This window comes from Rhinolophus sinicus, chromosome 16, assembly GCF_057876585.1.
Source record: "Rhinolophus sinicus isolate RSI-liver-muscle chromosome 16, RSI-T2T, whole genome shotgun sequence".
NCBI lineage: Eukaryota > Metazoa > Chordata > Mammalia > Chiroptera > Rhinolophidae > Rhinolophus > Rhinolophus sinicus.
The window spans coordinates 135,847,800-135,867,212 of record NC_142516.1 but is presented as its reverse complement, the minus strand read 5'-3'; the positions used below and the strand labels follow the sequence as shown (position 1 = coordinate 135,867,212).

The 19,413-nt window shown below is 36.5% G+C and overlaps 1 protein-coding gene across 9 annotated transcripts in view; it reads right to left on the bottom strand.

Annotated features, from left to right (window-relative positions):
* Positions 1–19,413, bottom strand: part of CSGALNACT1 (chondroitin sulfate N-acetylgalactosaminyltransferase 1) — a 299,127-nt gene that overhangs the window by 154,736 nt on the left and 124,978 nt on the right. For 6 of the 9 annotated variants that reach the window (XM_019742117.3, XM_074329587.2, XM_074329583.2 and 3 more), the window contains exon 2: positions 902–996. The gene's annotated coding sequence lies outside the window, so the exon portion shown is untranslated. Of the gene's footprint in view, positions 1–901; positions 997–1,334; positions 1,691–19,413 lie in introns of those variants that run through there. The other 3 variants (XM_019742119.3, XM_019742116.3, XM_074329584.2) reach the window with 2 other exon arrangements.

Genomic DNA, 19,413 nt, shown 5'->3' with positions numbered 1-19,413 from the left:
AAGGGAGTTTCTCGAAGGTATGCATGTGCTAAACACAGCTTACCTATTTTCATTTTTATGTGTGTTGACTAATTTTTAAAGAAAACTAAAAAAGATTCACTCTGCTGAAGATAGAAACCATATATATAACTTTCCATTTCATACTGTTGCATTTCAACATTAATGATGTCCCTAAGGTTTGTTTTCTTTTTAAGTTTAGTCTTACCAGATGTAATAAAATATCTTATTGCAGAGAAACTAAAAATTACTGGTTACAAGAGCAGAACTAAAACAATGTTCCAGAGATTTACATTTGTTCCCAGAATAAAACTACCATATGATCCATTGGGGTACTATTTTCCAAGCATTTTAGAAAATATACCCCTAAGATGTTATAAGTTAGAAAGCAAGATCATCCTTCAATTTCTTATTAATAATTATTTTATTTTAAAATAATTAATTATTTTATTAAAATAATTATTTTGTAGAATGGTAAAAATTATGGTGCCCATCTGATTTCGGGCCAAATATTTGAGAAACTTAATGTTCTGTCACAACTTCCAAAAAGAGAACAAATGCTCCAATTCATGTAAACAGATTTTTAAAAGAAACATGTCATTTCTCTAACGACATTATTGGTTTAAGTCATTTCCACTTTGAGAGGAGATAAATTCTGAAGAAGTTGGTCAAGTTAAATGTAGATTATAGGTTTTACAAAGTGAATAAAAGGATTCAAGGCGATCAAGTAATTGTATTACTTTGAAAAAGTATTCCTATCTTTAAAAAATAATTTGTTATTAATCAAACTATTTAAAGTAAAATGAAACTTAACACATTTCAGACACAGCCAGAATATTAAATACAATTGTGACCAAACAAAGGTTTGTTTCATGAGTAATTTATGCTTAACAGGCTCACTTACCTGGAAGTATCAGAAAAGAAGGTTATGGATGCAACTACATCATTCCTCCTCTGGGTAAAAATACCTTGGCTTCTCTCCTTGAAATGGAAAGGAATCTAAAATATAAAAATAAAATACAATAAAATAAAATAAAAATAGGAGGTAGCCCCGATGAAGTTCCATGTCTTAAATGTAGGTGATATTACAAAATTATAACATTTTTAATCATTTAGGATATAAAATACAATTCATACAAAGTATTGCCCCAAAACGCAGAATGGTATTTTCCCCTACTGATTTTAATGGGTAAAATACAAAATATTTCTTTAAAATAAAACATAATCAAGGTTTTAAAAAAAAAAATGGTAAAAGCCATGTAGAAGTGCATGTTAAAGCAAAGCAGTCACATTCACTTGATAAAGAACCGAAAAGAAGAAGAAAAGAAAAAGCAAACCTCGCAAGAAAGAAACGTGCCTACTGCCCACACGCTGCGTCCTAACTCTCTGCTGGGTTTCTGGGCTGGAGCAGCACTGAAGCCACTGGGCTGCCAGGTTGGGGTCAAGACTAAAAGTGCTGCCCCCCTCTGAATGGACTGTGCTCGGCGCCACCACTTTCCTTTTTTTTTTTTTTTTTTTTTTAAATGGTTCTATGGAATGAAATGTTTTAAAATAGCAAATCCTTCTGGAAGTTCTCCCGGAGGGAAGGAAAGGGTCCACACATTTCAAAAGGGTTGGAGGCTGGCAGGAAAGCCCAGGTCCCCGGGATGCGCGTCCGACCCGCAGAGCTGCCCCGCCCCGCCTGGTCCCGAGCGCGGCCACTGCTGCCCCCGCAGCCGCAGGCGGGTGAGGAGCGCGAGCTCGCAGCAGGGTGGGCGTGCACGCCGGGCCCCCACGGGACAGCCGCCCCTGCCCCGCCTGCCCCGGCCGCGCGTCCCCTCGCGGTCTTCCCAGCAGAGTGAGACAGGCAGTGTTCAGCCACGCGCCCCACACCATCCCTACCTTGAAGGAATTCCACTGGAAGACACAGATGTGTCAAAGAAGATAAAAGCAGATGGAAAAGAGGTGCAAGCACAAGAGGCTGGAAGCAAAGACAAGGAAAATATCCTGGAAAGGGACAAATCCCTCCTGTTAAATAAATGTTAATAATGCTACCTTCAATTAATTAATGCAGAGTTGTCTTTCCCAAGAGTTTTCATGATTTTATCTCATCTGTCTTTATCATTCAAGTAATAGCAAAAAATAAACAATGTGATTGTTCCTGCTTTACATGCAGGAACAAAAAAGGTGCAGAATGGTGACACACGGCCAAAGGAAAGACATAAGCTGCTCAGGTCTGTGACCACCAGCCCCCTTTCTCTATGGGGAAAAGCCTGCTGGTGACTAAGGAAGACCTGCCCCGTTTTTTGTGTTTTCCTCCACCTCAATTTAAAGGTTTGCTTAGAGGCATTGATATTACAGTCAGTTGAAGTGTGAGGTGTATTACTATGGAAGTTTAGAGTCCATTTTTATCCACACTGTTATTACCACTTTACTGTGAGTTTAATGTGAAAGTGTGTTGGGCCAATCGATTCTCTCAGCCTCCACGGCCTGCCCTCTACTGCAAGTTGGGGCTGCAGCCCTGCTTCTTTTGGCTTTGCTCTCACCACGCACTTCCGTCTCTGCCTGGCTAATTAATCTATGTCTAAATGGAATTGCAGTTGGCAGAAAGGCAGCAATGCCAAAGTGGAATAATCACTTGGACCCGAATGTGAGTTGTTTTCCATCCTTGACAACAAATAATGTTACTCTAGAGCCTGCAGGCCATGAGTTGAAATGAGTTTATAATTTGGCTTCCAATCTCACATTCTCATTCTCCACCACTCCAATTTTTTCCTTTGTCTTTTAGCATGCAGGGGGCAGTTTTTTGAGGCTAAATCTCTGATGTAGTCTTTACTGATATCCTTAATGAATATTCTTTGCGATCTAAATAAAAAGGAGGGAAATCTACATCATTGAAAACCACACTTGTTTTAATAATGAAACTAAGTAGACTGTCAGTTCATACCTCTACATGGTCATTAATAATCTAATTTGTTCTTCTCTCTTCAGCAACTTGAAGAGAAATGTTCAGTTTTTTCATCAACACACAGTAATCCACATTCATCCAGCCTTTAAGTGTCTGGTCCTAGCAATGCCAAATTGCAGGTTAAGAGCCATAGGATGGCTCAGCACCTCCCTCTTTTCCTGGTAAAGAACTCATTAAAACTCTGATACTTGGCTCTGGGAAGTACATTGTCTCCTTAGCAGTTACAAACATCATGTTCCCCAAGAAGGTAGTCATTTGAAGCTAGTAATGGAAAAGGAAAGAGACAGGAAGGCAGAAGCACTGACAAGACTCCCTTCAAGATCACTGTGGAAGGGGAATTAGCATCATGGAAAATCACCAAATGTGAACCACAGGTATGCTAAGGAGAAGTGGGTGTGTTCAACTGGACACATCTCCCATTAGCAGAAAGGGAAGGAAGCTCAACTGCACACCCACAACATGCCATATGCTGTGCTAGCTGCATTTCATATGAACCCATTTAATCCTCATGACACTGCTATAGATATGTGCACTAATATTCCCATTTTACGGGTGAGGAAAATGAGGTTCAAAGGTGTTAAGAAACCTCCCCAACTAGTACATGGTAAAGCCAGGATATTTCTGACTTCAAAAGTGAAGCTCTAAAAAGGAAAAGGAAAGCAAGCCTTTGCTTTTTCTATTATGCAACAGTGCCTTATCTGCAAGTACTAGTCCTCGTGTGTACTTCTCTAGCAGAAGCAGGAACAGCTGCAGTAAAGTGGTAACCTGGCAGTGATGCCATCAGCATCCAAAGGCTGTCATTGGAGCAAACACTAACATAGACCCTCCCCACTCTTCTGAATCCTTCATGCTTCGTAAGAAATCACAATGACAAAACACATTCTTGGACAAATCTTCCTGAGTATCAAAGAAATAAGGCAATAAGAATGTGCTAAAAATAAAAGCTAAATCTAGGAAAGAAACTCCAGGTACATGAAGCAGATACAGTACTTTGCTTTGCCCAACCTAGAAAATAATTCTCAATGATATTCCTCAGTCTAAATACTTGTATCCAGGTCTGAGGTCCCCTCTCCTGTCATCTGATTGATGCTCAGTGTGTTCTCGATTGTTTGGCATAGAAACTGAGGACTATTGGAGGAGCTTCTGTGGTGGCTTCACGCGTTTTAGTTATGGTAACAAGGGTTTTAGTTATGGTAACAAGTGGGCAAGAGAAAGCAAGATGTGCATGAGAGTGTCTGGGAGAGCGTTCGTGGAAAATCATATACTTGGGTTTTGGAAATATCCCAGTTGAGATTCTAAAGGTTGGGAAGCCTGCCCCACCCCACCCACAATAATAAGAATTTGACATACTACAATTAGCAGTACTCCTTTGTCTCCTTAGCAGCTACAATTTTTATTGTCAGATTTTTATTGTGCTAAAAGAAGACTACTAAAAATCAACTTTCGAAAAGAGCAGTTGAAAATCAGGATACTGAGATCAATAATATTTTAACAATCTAGGAACCCATTCTATTTAATGTACAAGTAATAAGTGAAAGTTCCCAGTATTTTCATTTCCAAGGAACTTCAAAAACACAACTGGTCCAATAGTGTGACAATACCCATTCATGCGCCTTAAGTTGCAAGGCTTCCTCACCTTCACAAATGTAAATCCTTAAATCTTTAGTCCATCTAGACCAGGGGTGTGCAAACTGCGGCCCGCGGGCCATTTTTTATTGGCCCATAGAAAATTCCAAAAACATATTTAGTTTACTTAAATAAACCAGGTGAGGCAATACGTACTTCACCTCGAGTGAGTGGCCCGGCTGTTTGTGTATTTTACCGCATATGGCCCTTGGTGAAAAACGTTGAAAAAAGTTTGGACACCCCTGATGTAGACTATATGATGCATTGATTCCTGAAATGTGAAAAATAAGAAGGGAAGGCTAAAAAGCCTTTTCATCATCAGTGTGCCTAAAATAACAAACGAAAAGCAACAAGAGACTAGATATGTGTCTGCCAACAAAAGATGCCTAGTGAGTTTTTTTTGCGGATAATAATGTATACCTTTTTAAATCTTGATGGTAATGTTTTTATTTGTATAAATCAATAGAGCCCTCTCTGTTATAGCACTGGGAGGCAGACCAGGGATAGGGTCAGGAACGATGCAACCAACTTTTAGAACTATCTTTTTCAAGAATATGTTTCAGAAAAGAAAGTGCCCTTGGATGCTCCACATTCCATATCTCATGTTACTATATTCTTGACCACATTCCTTCCCCATTTAATAATTTTACTGAAAATAGTATGTTTTAGGGTACAGCTGACTTTTCAAAGTCATGAGTTCTTCCCCCAAAATGTTGTTCTCTGTTATTCCGTGAAATGAAAAACAGGATATCTGTTTCCTGGTCTTGTGTGTACGGAAGCAGACTAAAAAGATTTCTCTTTCTTATTCGTAATCCTTCCTGTGAAGGTCACTATTATTTTCTTCACTTCAATTTCTCACTCTGATAAATGGGGATAATCTCAGATACTATTAGCAGAACTACCAAGACTATGAACAAAATTTTATTGCTAAATTATTTGAAGTCTCTTTTAAAATGTATGGGTTTATTATCATATTAAAAAGTATTACGTAATATCAGGGTTGCCAAAAAATGTACACATTTTAAGAGATGTTATCTGTATATTACTTTTCGAAGTTGAATTGAATTATGGTAGCAATGTGTAGTATGAGGTTCACTCAAAAGATGGCGTTCATCAAATGAGTGCTAGTGTCATTCATTGTATTACAATTTTGATACAGTTTTTTCCTTAAAATTTATATATATATATATATATATATATATATATTTTTTTTTTTTTTTTTTTTTTTTTTTTTTTTTTTGCAACCTCTTTATTTTCCTTATACTCCAAAGATTTAGCAAGTGCCTCCCAACCCAGGCAGAGGATGATTGTGAGGTCCCTGTTTGAGCCATTTTCACATTATCAACATGGAATCACTAACATGATGAAGAATGAAATGACTCACTTGCTAACTAGAGCTACAAATAATGTGCTGCTAGAACATAAAGAAAGAGTCTAATTTGGATTGGAGAGGATCAGAGTTATATCTAGTCTCTTGGAAAGAAACTAAATTCTCTTTTTGCCATTAGTTGTAAGACCAATAACACAATCTTTCTCATAAATCGGTTAAGATGCAGACATATGGTTGATGTACCTCCATAAAAGAGAGCTATGTTCCAGCACACAGTCTGCAGTGTCACAGTTTCCCTCACATGCAATTGTTCATTTTATGAGACACCCTGTTCCAATAAATTCTTCTGGGCCAAACCTGCCCCTCTTAGATATTGCAGCTGCTCAACACATGTTAGATATCATCACAGATGCCAATGAGACATGAACAGTGTTTCAGGGAGATCTGTTCAACTTAATTGTGTGCAGAACTAGAGACTGGGTTTTCGTCTGTTATGGACTGATTGTGTCCCCTCAAAATTCATATGTTGAAACTCTAAACCCAATGTGATGGTGTCTGGAGGTGGTAAGTTTGGGCGGTGGGGTAATTAGGTCATGATGGTGGAGTCCTCATGAGTGGGATTAGTGCCCTTATAAAAAGAGGCCAGAAAGCTAGATGGCTCTTTTTTTTACCATGTGAGGATACAAAGAGAAGTCAGCTGTCCACAACCCAGAAGAGGGCCCTCACCAGAACCTGACCATGCTGACACCATGATCTTGGACTTTCAGTCTCCAGAACTGTGAGAAATGGATTTCTGTTGTTGATAAGCCACCCTGTCTATGGTGTTTTTTATAGCAGCCTGAGCTGACTAAGACATCATCTTAACTGCATTACTACAAGACTTTAGACAAGTCTATAATTTTTGAGTTTCTGTTTCCAAATCTGAAAAATAAAGGGGTTGATTGGACTAAATCAGTGATTTCAGTGAAAGAGGTTGATCTTTATCTGTTGCTTCCCCACCCCCACTGAGAATTCCTGTGTATAAGAAGATATGTTACAGATGGGAACACGCTGCACAGACAAATGATAAATATGCAAGATAACATTTAGACTTAGATGGTAAAACTAGGGAAAGGAAAGTTAAACACATACAAGCTCTTGTAAGAATTAAAGTTATGGCCTTCCTGAGAAAGATTTTACCAAGTAGTTGATAACAGGTAATTTGACAATCAAAACCATGGGTTTGTACATAAAGCAAGTGTTACCTCTAGTTCTGGCCTTTCTGACACATAGCTGGCTGGTAGAGTCAGGTAAGCACAATTCTCCATTCAGTAAAGTAAACTCACCCAAAGAAGACACAATGCTCAAGAAGAATAGCTCATCAAGGATACAATGTCCCAGGCAACAGGGACCCTTACATGAAGCAGCTCAACAAGAACAAATCATGCATTTCAACACCCTGCACACTAACAGATCAGCTCCAACAGAACAGAAGTAGCAACATGGAGAGGGCATGAGTATGTGGTTTATAAATTCCAGGTCTAGTCCCAGTTCTGCCAGTGACTTATTGTTTGACCTTGGGAAAGTCACTGCAACATAGAAATGTGGACCTGATCATCTCCAAGTTACCTTCCAGTGCAGAAACTGCACTTAACTTTTTACTGTTCTCCATAAAAATCTATCTGTTATTAGAATCCTTGTAGAATTTTTAAGGTCAGTATATACATCTCAATTACGGGCTCAGTTTTTAAATTCCTGTATTCCCAAGCTTCGCAGGCAGAGTGCACTCAGGATAACTGCCCAGAACACAACTTTCAGATGCAGAATGGGTAACATTTGTTTTCTCTGGCTTTATGATTCCCTCTGGCTAAATGCTACTCTCTACACTGCCAAGTCTCCACACTTCTGGCACTGAGGCTTGATCTATAGTATTCATAGGGCTGGTGACATTGTGATAGATGAAGAAATTAAATCTTTCACCAAACTTGAACGGACATTTTGAATGGGAATTTTCATCTTCTTCCTTCCCAGATGCAAGAATGTCAACAGTTGAGAGGTACTCTGATGTTGGCAAAAAGTCATTACAAAAATGGACTTGCCTCCCAAATGCTCTCTCATTATCTTGCAAATGCATTACTTTTGTTGTATCAATTTTTTAGTTTATTTCATGTTATGCTCCAGCTGAGAGGAAATTGAGAACATACTGTCCACATTTTCAAAAAAGACTGTAACATTAACAGAATAAATATTTCACCATGAAATGAAAATTATGTGTAAATATTTATATTATTGAATTTATTAAGTTAACTCATTGGGTTAAGCCAATGGAAGGATGCTTTCTTTATACTGAGAGCCAAGGAGACAAGAGAACATTTTATTCTCAACATTCAAATAAATAGTAATACTGCTTATAGACACCATTTAAAAAATATGCTTACAGAATGTAAATGGGAGTTATTCTCAAGTAACCTACAATTGCTGTATGCTATTTACTATGTCTACTGAATAACAATAAAATGGGGAAAAAAATAGGAAACATATTTCATCAATAAATATTTTTAAACATTTAAAATTTGTTTTCACTCCAGTTAAGCAAGATAGGGTAAAGAGGGAACAAAGAAAAACTTATTGGAATATTAGGCAATAAAAAGAAATGAACTGTTTGTACACATATCAACATGGATGATAATTATGCTGAGTGAAAAAAGCCAGACAAATAGGAAACATACTGTATGATTCCATTTATATAAAATTTCAACAGATCAGTGTTTGCCTAGGAATGGGGATGGAGAGTTGGGAGGGGTCAGAAGGGACCAAAAGGGGTAGGATGGCAGGATTACAAAGGGCACATGAAAAATTTCCTGGTGATATATATATGTTCATTATATTGATTTTCGTGATGGTTTCATGTGTATAGCAAAACTAATCAAATTGTATACTAAGTTTATTATATATCAGTTATACCTCAGTAAAACTATAAAAATGATTGAGTACAGAGACAAAAATCGGGAAAAACTTTAAATAAAGAGCAGTTAAAATTTGGGAGTAATTAAGATACTCGTTGGATGAAAAGCTACAGAAACAATAAGCTACACTAGACTACTGAAGAAAGATTTCTGATTTTTGGAAGTTCAGGAGGTTTTACAGTCCCAGAAAAGTCTATCTGAGCACCCAAGGGCTATGCCTAGACAATACCTATCTCTCTCTTACCAAAAATATTTTTTTCTGTTTCCTTAAGATTTTTGACATAAATAGTTCCAACTACTCTCAGAGTAGTAACAACAATAGCTAACATTTATTGAGGATTTACTATGAAGTAGGCCCCAAGCTAATGGATTATCCCATTTAATCCTCACCTAAAAAACCTAAGAGATGGGTACTACTATGATCCTCCATTTTACAGATGATGATATCGAAATTCAAAGCCATTAAATAACTTGCTTAATATCATCCACCATCCCAGTGGTGGGTTTGGGATATGAACCCAGGCCAAGCTCCTGAAATGAAATTTCACTCCCTCTGCTAGACAAACGGGATCCTGGAACGATGCTGTTGATCGTGGTTTGCTGACTCGCATTTCTGACGGCTTAAAGAAACTGTGCATCAAACAGCTACATTTCTAAGCCTGAAGTCTAAGCTTTTGCACGGTAGCAGCAGAAAAGGTCAGTAATGAAGTGATGGTGGAAGGTAGGGGGAACTGCAGCAAGGTGGAGAGGGAAAAATAATGGCCCAAAACCAACAGACTTGGTTTTGCCCGTAACTGTCAACTTGGGCTAGCCATTTCTCCTGAGTCTGTGTCCTCTTTGGTAAAATTAAGGGTTTAGATTATTCAAATTCTAAGACTCCTTCAAGCTCTGTGATTCTGCCAGTCTACTTTTGGGGAGTACTCCTTACATTTTGTAACTTGGGTCAAAAATTTTCCATGATACCAAACACATTTCAGATACAAAGCTTCCTCCATCCCCTGAAATACCAGGATGCCTCCCACACCTAGCAAATTCCTTCATTATTTCCCAAAGAGTACTCAGTTCCCAAAGGCCAACCCTAAAGGAAGACCCAAGGCAAAGAAGGAAAGTCTTTAACCAGGAGTCGCCATGTTCTCTCAGGCACGCTGAAAATCTTTTTCACTTCAAAAACACTACAGAGGAGGTTTGGGCTTTCAGGTGATGAAAAGAATATACCCCCTACCCAGCAAGAAGCTCATTCTGTTTTCCCTGTGAAGCTTCTGACTTGAGGTGATCCAAAGTATTTAGTATGTTGTGGCGATAGGTGACAGACTCCATTTATTTCCATTCCTATTGGTTCTCTAAAGTGGCTATTCTCTCTTTGTACGAAAAACACATCATTTTCTCTTTTTAAATGATAGATTTTGTGACCCTTTGGGGAGACATAAAAAAAAGAGCAACTAAGTAAGGCAATTGGAAACCATTTCCGCATCTATAAAACATTCTCTTTTATCACAAAAGAAAAGAAGAAAAAGCAGCTGGAAAAAAAAAAAATGTAGCTGACAGGGAACTTGATATCTTTAAGTACAACTTCTCTCATGAATTTTCATCTTCATATTTTGGGGTTTTAGCTAACTTAATTATTTCTGGGATAAGCATTTCTCAAGTGTGATAACTACTTCCACAATACATTGCTGAGGCAAACTCTTAAAAATATACATAAAGAATATAATGTCTATTTTTCTATAACTCTATCTATATATCTGCTCTACAATTTTTATTCTGTATTTTATACATTATTCCATAGATACCCTGTTCTATCTCAGAACATACTTTCTTTTTACTTTTTTTTTATTGACTGATTTAGCAATCATTATACTACAGTAGTTTCCCCTTATCTGAGATTTCACTTTCCTCAGTGTCAGTTTCCCACAGTCAGTCAACCTCAGTCTGAAAATACTAAATGGAAAATTCCAGAAATAAACAATTTATAAATTGTGGGCCATTCTGAGTAGTATGATGAAATCTCAAACTGTCCTGCTCCATCCCACCCAGGACATGAACATCCCTTTTGTCCAGCATCTCCACACTGTATATGCTCCCCAGCCCCCTTGGTCACTCTTTGCCATCTCAGTTATCAGGTCAAATGTCATGGTATCGCAGTGCTTGTGTTCAAGTAACCTTTATTTTACTTAATAATGGCCCCAAAGCTATTCACATAACTTTTATTACAGTATATTGTTATAACTGTTCTGTTTTATTATGAGTTATTGTTGCTAATCTCTTACCGTGCCTCATTTATAAATTAAATTTTATCATAGGTATGCATAGTTGGACAATTAAGTTCACGAATCCTAGAAAAAGTGCTACATACCTCATTGCTGAATATCACTACAGTCATTTTCAAAGCACTCCCCTCGGGAAGCCATGAACCAACACCAGTGCCTAGTTCGCCCTTCAAAGCAATTTTGGAACTCTTTTTCTGGAATGGCCATCAGAGTTGTTATCATATTACCCTTGATGTCCTGAATGCCATCAAAATGTCTTCCTTTCAATATTTCCTTTATCTTCGGGTAAAGAAAGAAGACATTGGGGGCCAGATCAGGTGAGTAGGGAGGGTGTTCCAATACAATTATTTGTTTACTGGCTAAAAACTCCCTCACAGACAGCGTCATGCAAGCTGATGCATTGTTGTGATGCAAGAGCCATGAATTGTTGGTGAAAAGTTCAGGTCATCTAACTTTTTCATGCAGCCTTTTAAACACTTCCAAATAGTCAACTTGGTTAACTGTGTTTGTCCAGTTGGTACAAATTCATAATGAATAATGCCTCTCATATCAAAAAATGTTAGCAACATCATTGCAACAAGTTCACGAACTTAATTGTTACACCTCGTACGCATAGGAAAAAAACAATATATATATAGCGTTCAGTAGTATCCACGGTTTTAGGCATGCACTCAAGGCCTTGGAAAGTATCCCCGCAGATAAGTAGGGACTACTGTATAATAAACCAAAAATTAAGATACAGATCAACCTTTTCCCACATAAAATCAAAGATTTACAAAAATCACGTCCAGCCTTCATCATTGCACAAACATAGTTTTTACGTGGTTGTGTTCACTATGTGCACACTATTTTCTACTTTTTTGCCCAAATTCTCCATATATCTACTTAGTCCATATATCTGTCATTTTAAATGGAGTGATATTCCATTGTTTTGTTAAATGGTTTAATTAGTGATCTTTCAGCTAGTTGTTTCCATACGTTATTATAATCCAGTCAAGTATTTTTGAATAAATACATTTGTTTTTCCTTTTTGAGCTATTTCCTCAGGCTGCAATTTGAAAAATGAGATGAACAGTTTAAAGACCATAATCAGCTGGGTAATTTTTATTATAAATTGCCAGGTGGCTCTCCAAAAGAGGTATTACCAATGTCACCAGAAAAATATGAACCTCGCTTTTTCTTCATAGTCTCTAACACTGGGCTTTTTGGGTTTTTATCTATTTTAGAGTGATTTCAAAAGAATGATGTAAAGTCTTATAGTTCTTTGAATCTGTCATATGTTTGTTTTATATTCTCTTACTGCCCTTTTTGAAAAATATGTATTGATCACCTACTACATGTCGGGTGCTTTATGTGCCTTATAACTCATTCAATACCCCTGACTGACTCATAAATCTACAAATTTATTTTCACTAAGGAAACTGAGTCTCAAAGGTTAAACAATGTGCACAAGATTCCAAGGCTAATATGTGATGTTGTCAGGATTCAAACTCACTATTTACTTCCTGTGGATTCTCCATTACATCATCCTGCCTCATAATCACAACCTTTAAACATCTTGACAGTTTTTATTTTCTTCCCTTTCTTTTTTTTAATTCTTATGTATTGAGGTATAAAATACACCGATAAAGTGGTTAAAGTACCCTCATCTTAAAAGTATAACCCAATGAATTTTTACGTACTATACATGATGTAACCACCACATGGATCAAGATACAGAATCTTTTATTAGCTTAGGTCTTTCCTTTCCTTTCCTTTTCTAACATAGAGTGGTTTTGTGCTTCTCACTCTATGTAGGGCCTTGTACTGAAGCTATGCAAATAGTGCTAAATAAACTGTTTAATTATTAAAAGCCAAAACTAGAAGTGACCTCAGAGAGTAGGTGTTCCAATCTCTTACACTTCCAGGTGTGGAACTGAAGCCCAGAAAGAAAGTGACTTATCCAGGATCTAACAATTCAGAGCTGTTTCTGCCATACCACGCTGCCCTCACCATGTTGCCCTCCACCCTTTACATGAAAGACATAGTAAAGGATAACAAAGAAGGCAGAGTGCATACCAGAGAAAGGGGGCCTACATAAAGAGTTTTTTATTATTATCTTTATTTTAAGTTAGTCTTGAAGTAATCAAAGGATCAAATTAGTGGAGAAAGGCTCATTAAGCTGACCATACTGTAAAACACTACTTTTTTTTACATTAAAGTATCAACGCCTGAAATTCAATGAGTTTTGCCCTTCAGCGTAGTCTACTTGGGAGGAAAGATAGTTATTCCAATAATGCTCCCTTGCTCAGGACTTCTTTTGAACGCCTCCTTTTAGATGAACTTTCAGAGCTAATTTGAGTCAAACAGACAAACCAATTTTAGTTTTAAAAACCACAAAATTAGCAATAACAGAATAAAAACTAGATGTGTTTCTTTTAAATCACTAGGGGGAAAAAAAGCAAAAATAAGAATTCATATAACAAAATCACCAAGTCTGTGATTTTGATTACGGAATCTGTCAAATATAACAATAAATGTGAATGGATTAAACATCCCCAACAAAGACATAGATTCTCAACATCCAATTATAAGCTGTTTATAAGACAGGCCTAAAACCAAAAGACTCACAAATCTAAAATAAAGGAAGGGCAAAATGTATCCAGAAAACACAAATGAAAAGAAAGTTTGGGTGGCAATATTTCTATGAAACAAAGCATAATCTGAGGCAAAAGAACATTTAAGTAGACAGAGAATACGTGAAAAATTTCAACTTCACTAATAATAAAAATTCCACTTTGAAAAAACCAGTTTAACTTTTCAAACTGACAAATATATTTTAATTGTAATATTTTTATCACTGAGGGTAGAACCAAATAGCTACATCCATATGCTACATTAAAAAGACTATAGGGAAATGGTCAATACAGTATGGATACATATGATGGAATAACATGTAACGATTAAAAGTCATGTTTTAAAAAATGTTTAATGAATGGCAATGTACTCATGTAATACTAAGTAAAAGAAGCATACACAGGAGGACTTCAATTTGTCTTAAATAAAATATACATGTGAGATATTTTTTAAATTAAAAAAATATATACCAAAATAATACTCCAGTTAAATTAAGGGACATCTTTAGTTTCTACTTTCCCCTATGAGGAGGGGGGAAAAAGGGACCTGAAGTCCAAGATAAATGAAAAGATAGGATGAGGGGACTTGGCTTCCTTAAATGAATTCAGGCATCCAGACTTCCTGATAGACAAACTCCATCCCAAGGCACTGATGAAGGAGTCGGAGAAAAGATTTTTTTGTATTGGACTAGCCCTCTAAACCTTCTATCACCTTCAGGCTCTAAAACCCTATCATTTTTAGTGTTTTCTTCCAAGGACTGGTTAATGTTTCACTGGAATATAGACTGTGCTAATTTCCTTTTTTATTCTGTGCTTTCCAAATGAGTATATATTACTTTCCTAGGCAGAGTAAGTAAACTAATAAACAAAACAATAATACAGTTCAATCACCCACTTTGTTCAAAATCTGTCCTACGAAGACACAGATTTGCCAATGTTAGGAAAAAGAATGCACAAGTGCTTGAGAATAATTCTGAACAAAAAGTTCCAAAAATATTTTAAGTGAAGGCAGTCTCCCAAAGTATCTTCATTGAATTACTTTGCATTCATTTTGATGTATATATTTTGACATGTTAGGGTATCTTAAAATAAAAGTCTACTGATTTATGTTAACATGTCATTTGTTTAACAATTTGAAGGAAGACTAGATAAGCTTTTAAAAGAAAGACTCAATAAATGTCACTTTATTCCTATATGCTTCAAATGAAATTTGTACTAGCTATCATGATTAGAAAATAATCAGATCCCAGATCTTTTGGTAAATTCTATCTCTTTGCACAATATATAACAAAAATAAATTATAATACAAAGGGTTATCAAGTGTGACTGTAAAGTTGGTATTTATAGAACTGAAAGAACCTTAGCAATCATGGCATCCAACTTCCCATTCTACTAGAAACCACAGTCCAGAGAGGTGAACTGACCGGCCCAAGTTCTCAGCTAGCACTTTTTCCTAGCACAGCTGCATCTGTAATCTCTTCAAATTTTCCTTTCTGCTGGATTTACATAATGTAGTTATCACAAACGTCCATTTTCTTCCACACAACATTTTACCTCAGAGGAGAAAAGAAAGGCAAAATTGTAATGGAGTGGAGGGCAGATGATTCAACAGGCAAATCCGTCAGCTCTCATTCATCCAACAGGAGTGTATGGAGTGCCTCCAAAGTGTCAAGTCCTATGATGGGGCTACAGTCCCTGCCCTCAGGAAGCTCACAGATGATCTGTTCCCCCACATCTATACAGCTCAGAAAAGCCATGGAGTATGAGAAGGCATGCACAGGGTGCTATGGGAGCAGAGGGAAAGAGCATCTAATCAGATGAGGCTAATCAGACTCATACCTGAAAGACAGATGGGAGTGCAGATGAGGGAAGAAATAGGAGATAGGAAAAGAGCATTCTGGGCAGGGGGACCCATGGAAAAGCACAGACATAAGAAAGGATGGCAGAGTGTGGGACCCGCAAAGAGTCCATGGCTGGAATTTCAGATGCCTATGGGAAAGTGGAAGCAGGTGAGGCAATAGAGGAGGCTGGAGACCTCCACTAAGTAAAGGAATCACGTCCTAAAGGCAACGGAGCCACTAAAGAAATTTATGTGAGAAACCGAAATGGTCCTATTTTTGTTTTCAAATGCTCATTGTTGGGTCATGGTGAGGCTGGGCTGGAGAGGTGAAGACCCAAGGGGTAGAACCAATCAGGAGGCTCCAGTTACCAACTGAGGACTGGGGACCTGCATCAAGGACAGCTGGTGCCAGACAAGGGACAGGTTTAAGAACTAGCTAGGCATGCAGTCTAGGCATGGTGATCGTGTTCACGTGGGGTAAGGAAAAGGGAAGAGTTTATTCACAGGTTCAAGTTTCTTCTTTTTCAAAAAACATTTTTGAATCGTTCACACATTCATGTCACAATAACACAATGGCTGCGACCTCAGACTTTAAATTTCAAGGGATACTGACTAAATTCTGACCATCAAAAGGGGAAGCGGAGGTCAGTTAGGTTACTTGAGAAACAAAGGAGAAACAGCACAGACCTGTGGACAAGTCACAGAATAATATAGTGGTTATGGCACCAGATGAACTTGGGTTCCAGTCTCTGTCTGTCCACTTGAAACGTTGGACGTTTCCATTTTAAATCTCAGTTTTTTCATTTCTAAAATGAGGATAATGATGAAAACTAGCTAAGGAGGTTATTCAGGAAGTTGAAAGTGCAAAATGCAGCATCTGATACAATGAGCACTCATTAAATGGTCACCATTATTACACAGTACAGAGGATTTCCTAGGCGGGAAAAGAATTTTTTTTTTTTTTTAATTTAAAATATTAGATTTTATTGTTAAGATATCCTGAGTTCTGGGAATTGAGCAAGAAAGAGCGTCAACACCCCGGTAGGTAGCAATGGACTTAAAGTTATTGTCAGATGCTCCTTCTCACTTTCAAGTAGGGTCACAAAAAAAAGTCTTCCCATGGGGACAGTGAGATGCTCCCACACCCCAAATCTTTCAGAAGAACTCTGGGAATTAAAGCTTAAAAGATGATGACACAGGAACACAAATCTTTTAGGCAAAAGGAGAGGAATTATCTATTTTGTATTTTGAATAAGCAGAAAACTTAATACTATGTTAAAAAACTGTAAAAATATTATGAAAACCTTGAGGTCTTGGTAGTTTTGACAGAGATAATAAGGGGACAACTAGTCCAGGTTCCAGGAAAACCGTATTGTATAAAAGAAACGTATAAGGAAGCAATTGCTGTATTTAAGTCAGAAACATCTGTTAACTTTCATCCTAGGATTCTTAAGGAAGTTGGTAGCTACAATAACAGTGCTTTTTACTGCAGTTTTGGAGGCGTTGGATCAGTGGTGTGCCGACCAGTGTTTAACAACTAGCTCTCCAGGAAAAATATTGCATGGATATCTCTATCTTATACATAGTTCATTATAAATTTTATGGATATAGAGTATTAGTATATAATTTACAAGTAAAAATAAAATATACACTACTCTTTATCATGATTTCCATATAGCTGATTCATTCATTAATTTTTGCATTTCTCATCTGTAGAAAACCTATGGTTGCAATTGACCAACGAGAGTAGTTCCAACATGAATGCTGATATTTTATTTTACATTAAGAGTAAAACAACACATCACTCATTTATCAATGGTAAGAGTGATTTTTTTTGCTAAATCAGATAATTGTTTTTGAATATTAGAAGAATATTTTCACAGTTTTTTGTGCTATTCATGATATAATGCTACAGACAGGAGATACTGTTAAGTTCAGTTGGCAATTATCTTGATTATTTTCTTAGATCTAGACATCAAAACAATAAATTATGCCCTGATATATAGTCAATACCCCCATGAATTAAGTAGTCCAACATGCCCAATTTCAAGCTACAACATGACCACCACTGAACATTGTTTGGAAGAAATACGCAGTAGCACACCGTTAAGTAACATTTCCACCATCCAGGTACTTCACTGGTGCACATTTACAAACTCATTCTCAATGCCTTCATCTAGGTCTTCAGTAAAAGTGTGCCACCGTTTGTTGAACTTGACAAAACATGGTGGTTTTATTGTTTAAGGATCATAAATATCCATGTTTGGATGTTGAGAGGTTTGTAATTCCAAGGATTATCTTTATTATACTTGGCTACCACACTAAGACATGAGCCCAGTCAGTGGTGTACTTAAGCTAGCTCATATTGGCCCACAAGAGATAATTATTAAATGTTTAGGAATTTTGCAAGCTGGTTGTTAAATACAACCACTATTAAAAATAAATTACATAAACTTATAATTGAATAAATATTTAAAATTTAAAAATAAAAATATTAAAGGTTCAAGATTTATCACTTCTTATTGATTTCACTATATTTTACTATTATCTATGTTCTTGGAGGTATTCAACATACATGGAAATAGTAGCATATAGGTTTGGGAGGGGTGTAAGTAGAACTAAAGTATTCTAAGGTTCTTGTATTGTTCAGAAAATGGTAAAAGTACTAATTTGTATTAGTCTTTAATAAGTCAAACATGAATTTTCTACCCTTCCTAAGACAGAAAAAAAAATACTAAAAAAATATATAACTAACAAGCCAATAGAAAAAAAGAAAAAAATGAAAAAGTTTTAAAATATTTAAATGAAAGTAAGGCAAGAAAGGAGAGAGAAATGAATAGGAATAGGTGGGACAAAGAGAAATCAGACAGTAAGATGGTAGATTGAAACTCAGTAGGTTTCACTGAAGACAAACAGACTAAATGATCTGATTAAAAGACAGACTGACAAACTAGATACACAATAAAATTTAATTTTGCTGTTTTTAAGAGACATGCTTTAAATTAAGGATACAAAATGTTTGAGAGTAATAGGATTTTTAAAAATGATATACCATGCAAACATGAGCCAAAGGAAAGTTATAAGAACTATATTAATCAAAGTAGACTCTGAGGGCAAAAGCACTGCCATCAAACTAATATAACACTTCTGTATTGTGGATGCATGTAATAATATGGCTTAGAAACATATAAAGCAAAAAGTGAAGGAACTAAAGGGAGAAATAATCTTAAGCAATAATCCATAATCATAATGAGAGTTTAACACCTCTCTCAGGAGTTAATAGAACAAACAGGAAAAAAATCAATTTTCTGTCCTTTTACTTTTAATCTCTATATATATTTAAGAAGTGTCTATTATAAGCAGCATAAAGTTGGTCTGAAACATTTGTTAGATTGAATAATACTATTAACACTTTTTAACACTATACCTAACTGTAGAATATGCATAATTTTTAAGAGTAAATAGAATGTTTATAAGAATTCACTACATGCTGGACCAGAAAGCATGTCTCAACAAGACTGAAATTACATTGAGTGGATTCACTAATCACAGTAAAATTAATCCAGAAATCAATAACAGAAAACTGGAAAAATCCCCAGGTGTTTGGATATTAACCAATAAACTTTGAAATAATTCATGAATAAAAACTACTTAGAACTGAATAATAATGAAAATATAAATCTTTCCACAGGGAAACCTCCAAGCCTAGAAGGGTCTTTGGATCCTTCTAGACGGATATCTGCTTCCTTTCAATGATGTGCTGACCAGAGATATCTTTCATTGTTATTAATGGACCATATACTGAGTCTAGGCCTAAGAAGGAGCCTCCACCCAATCCTAGGTCTA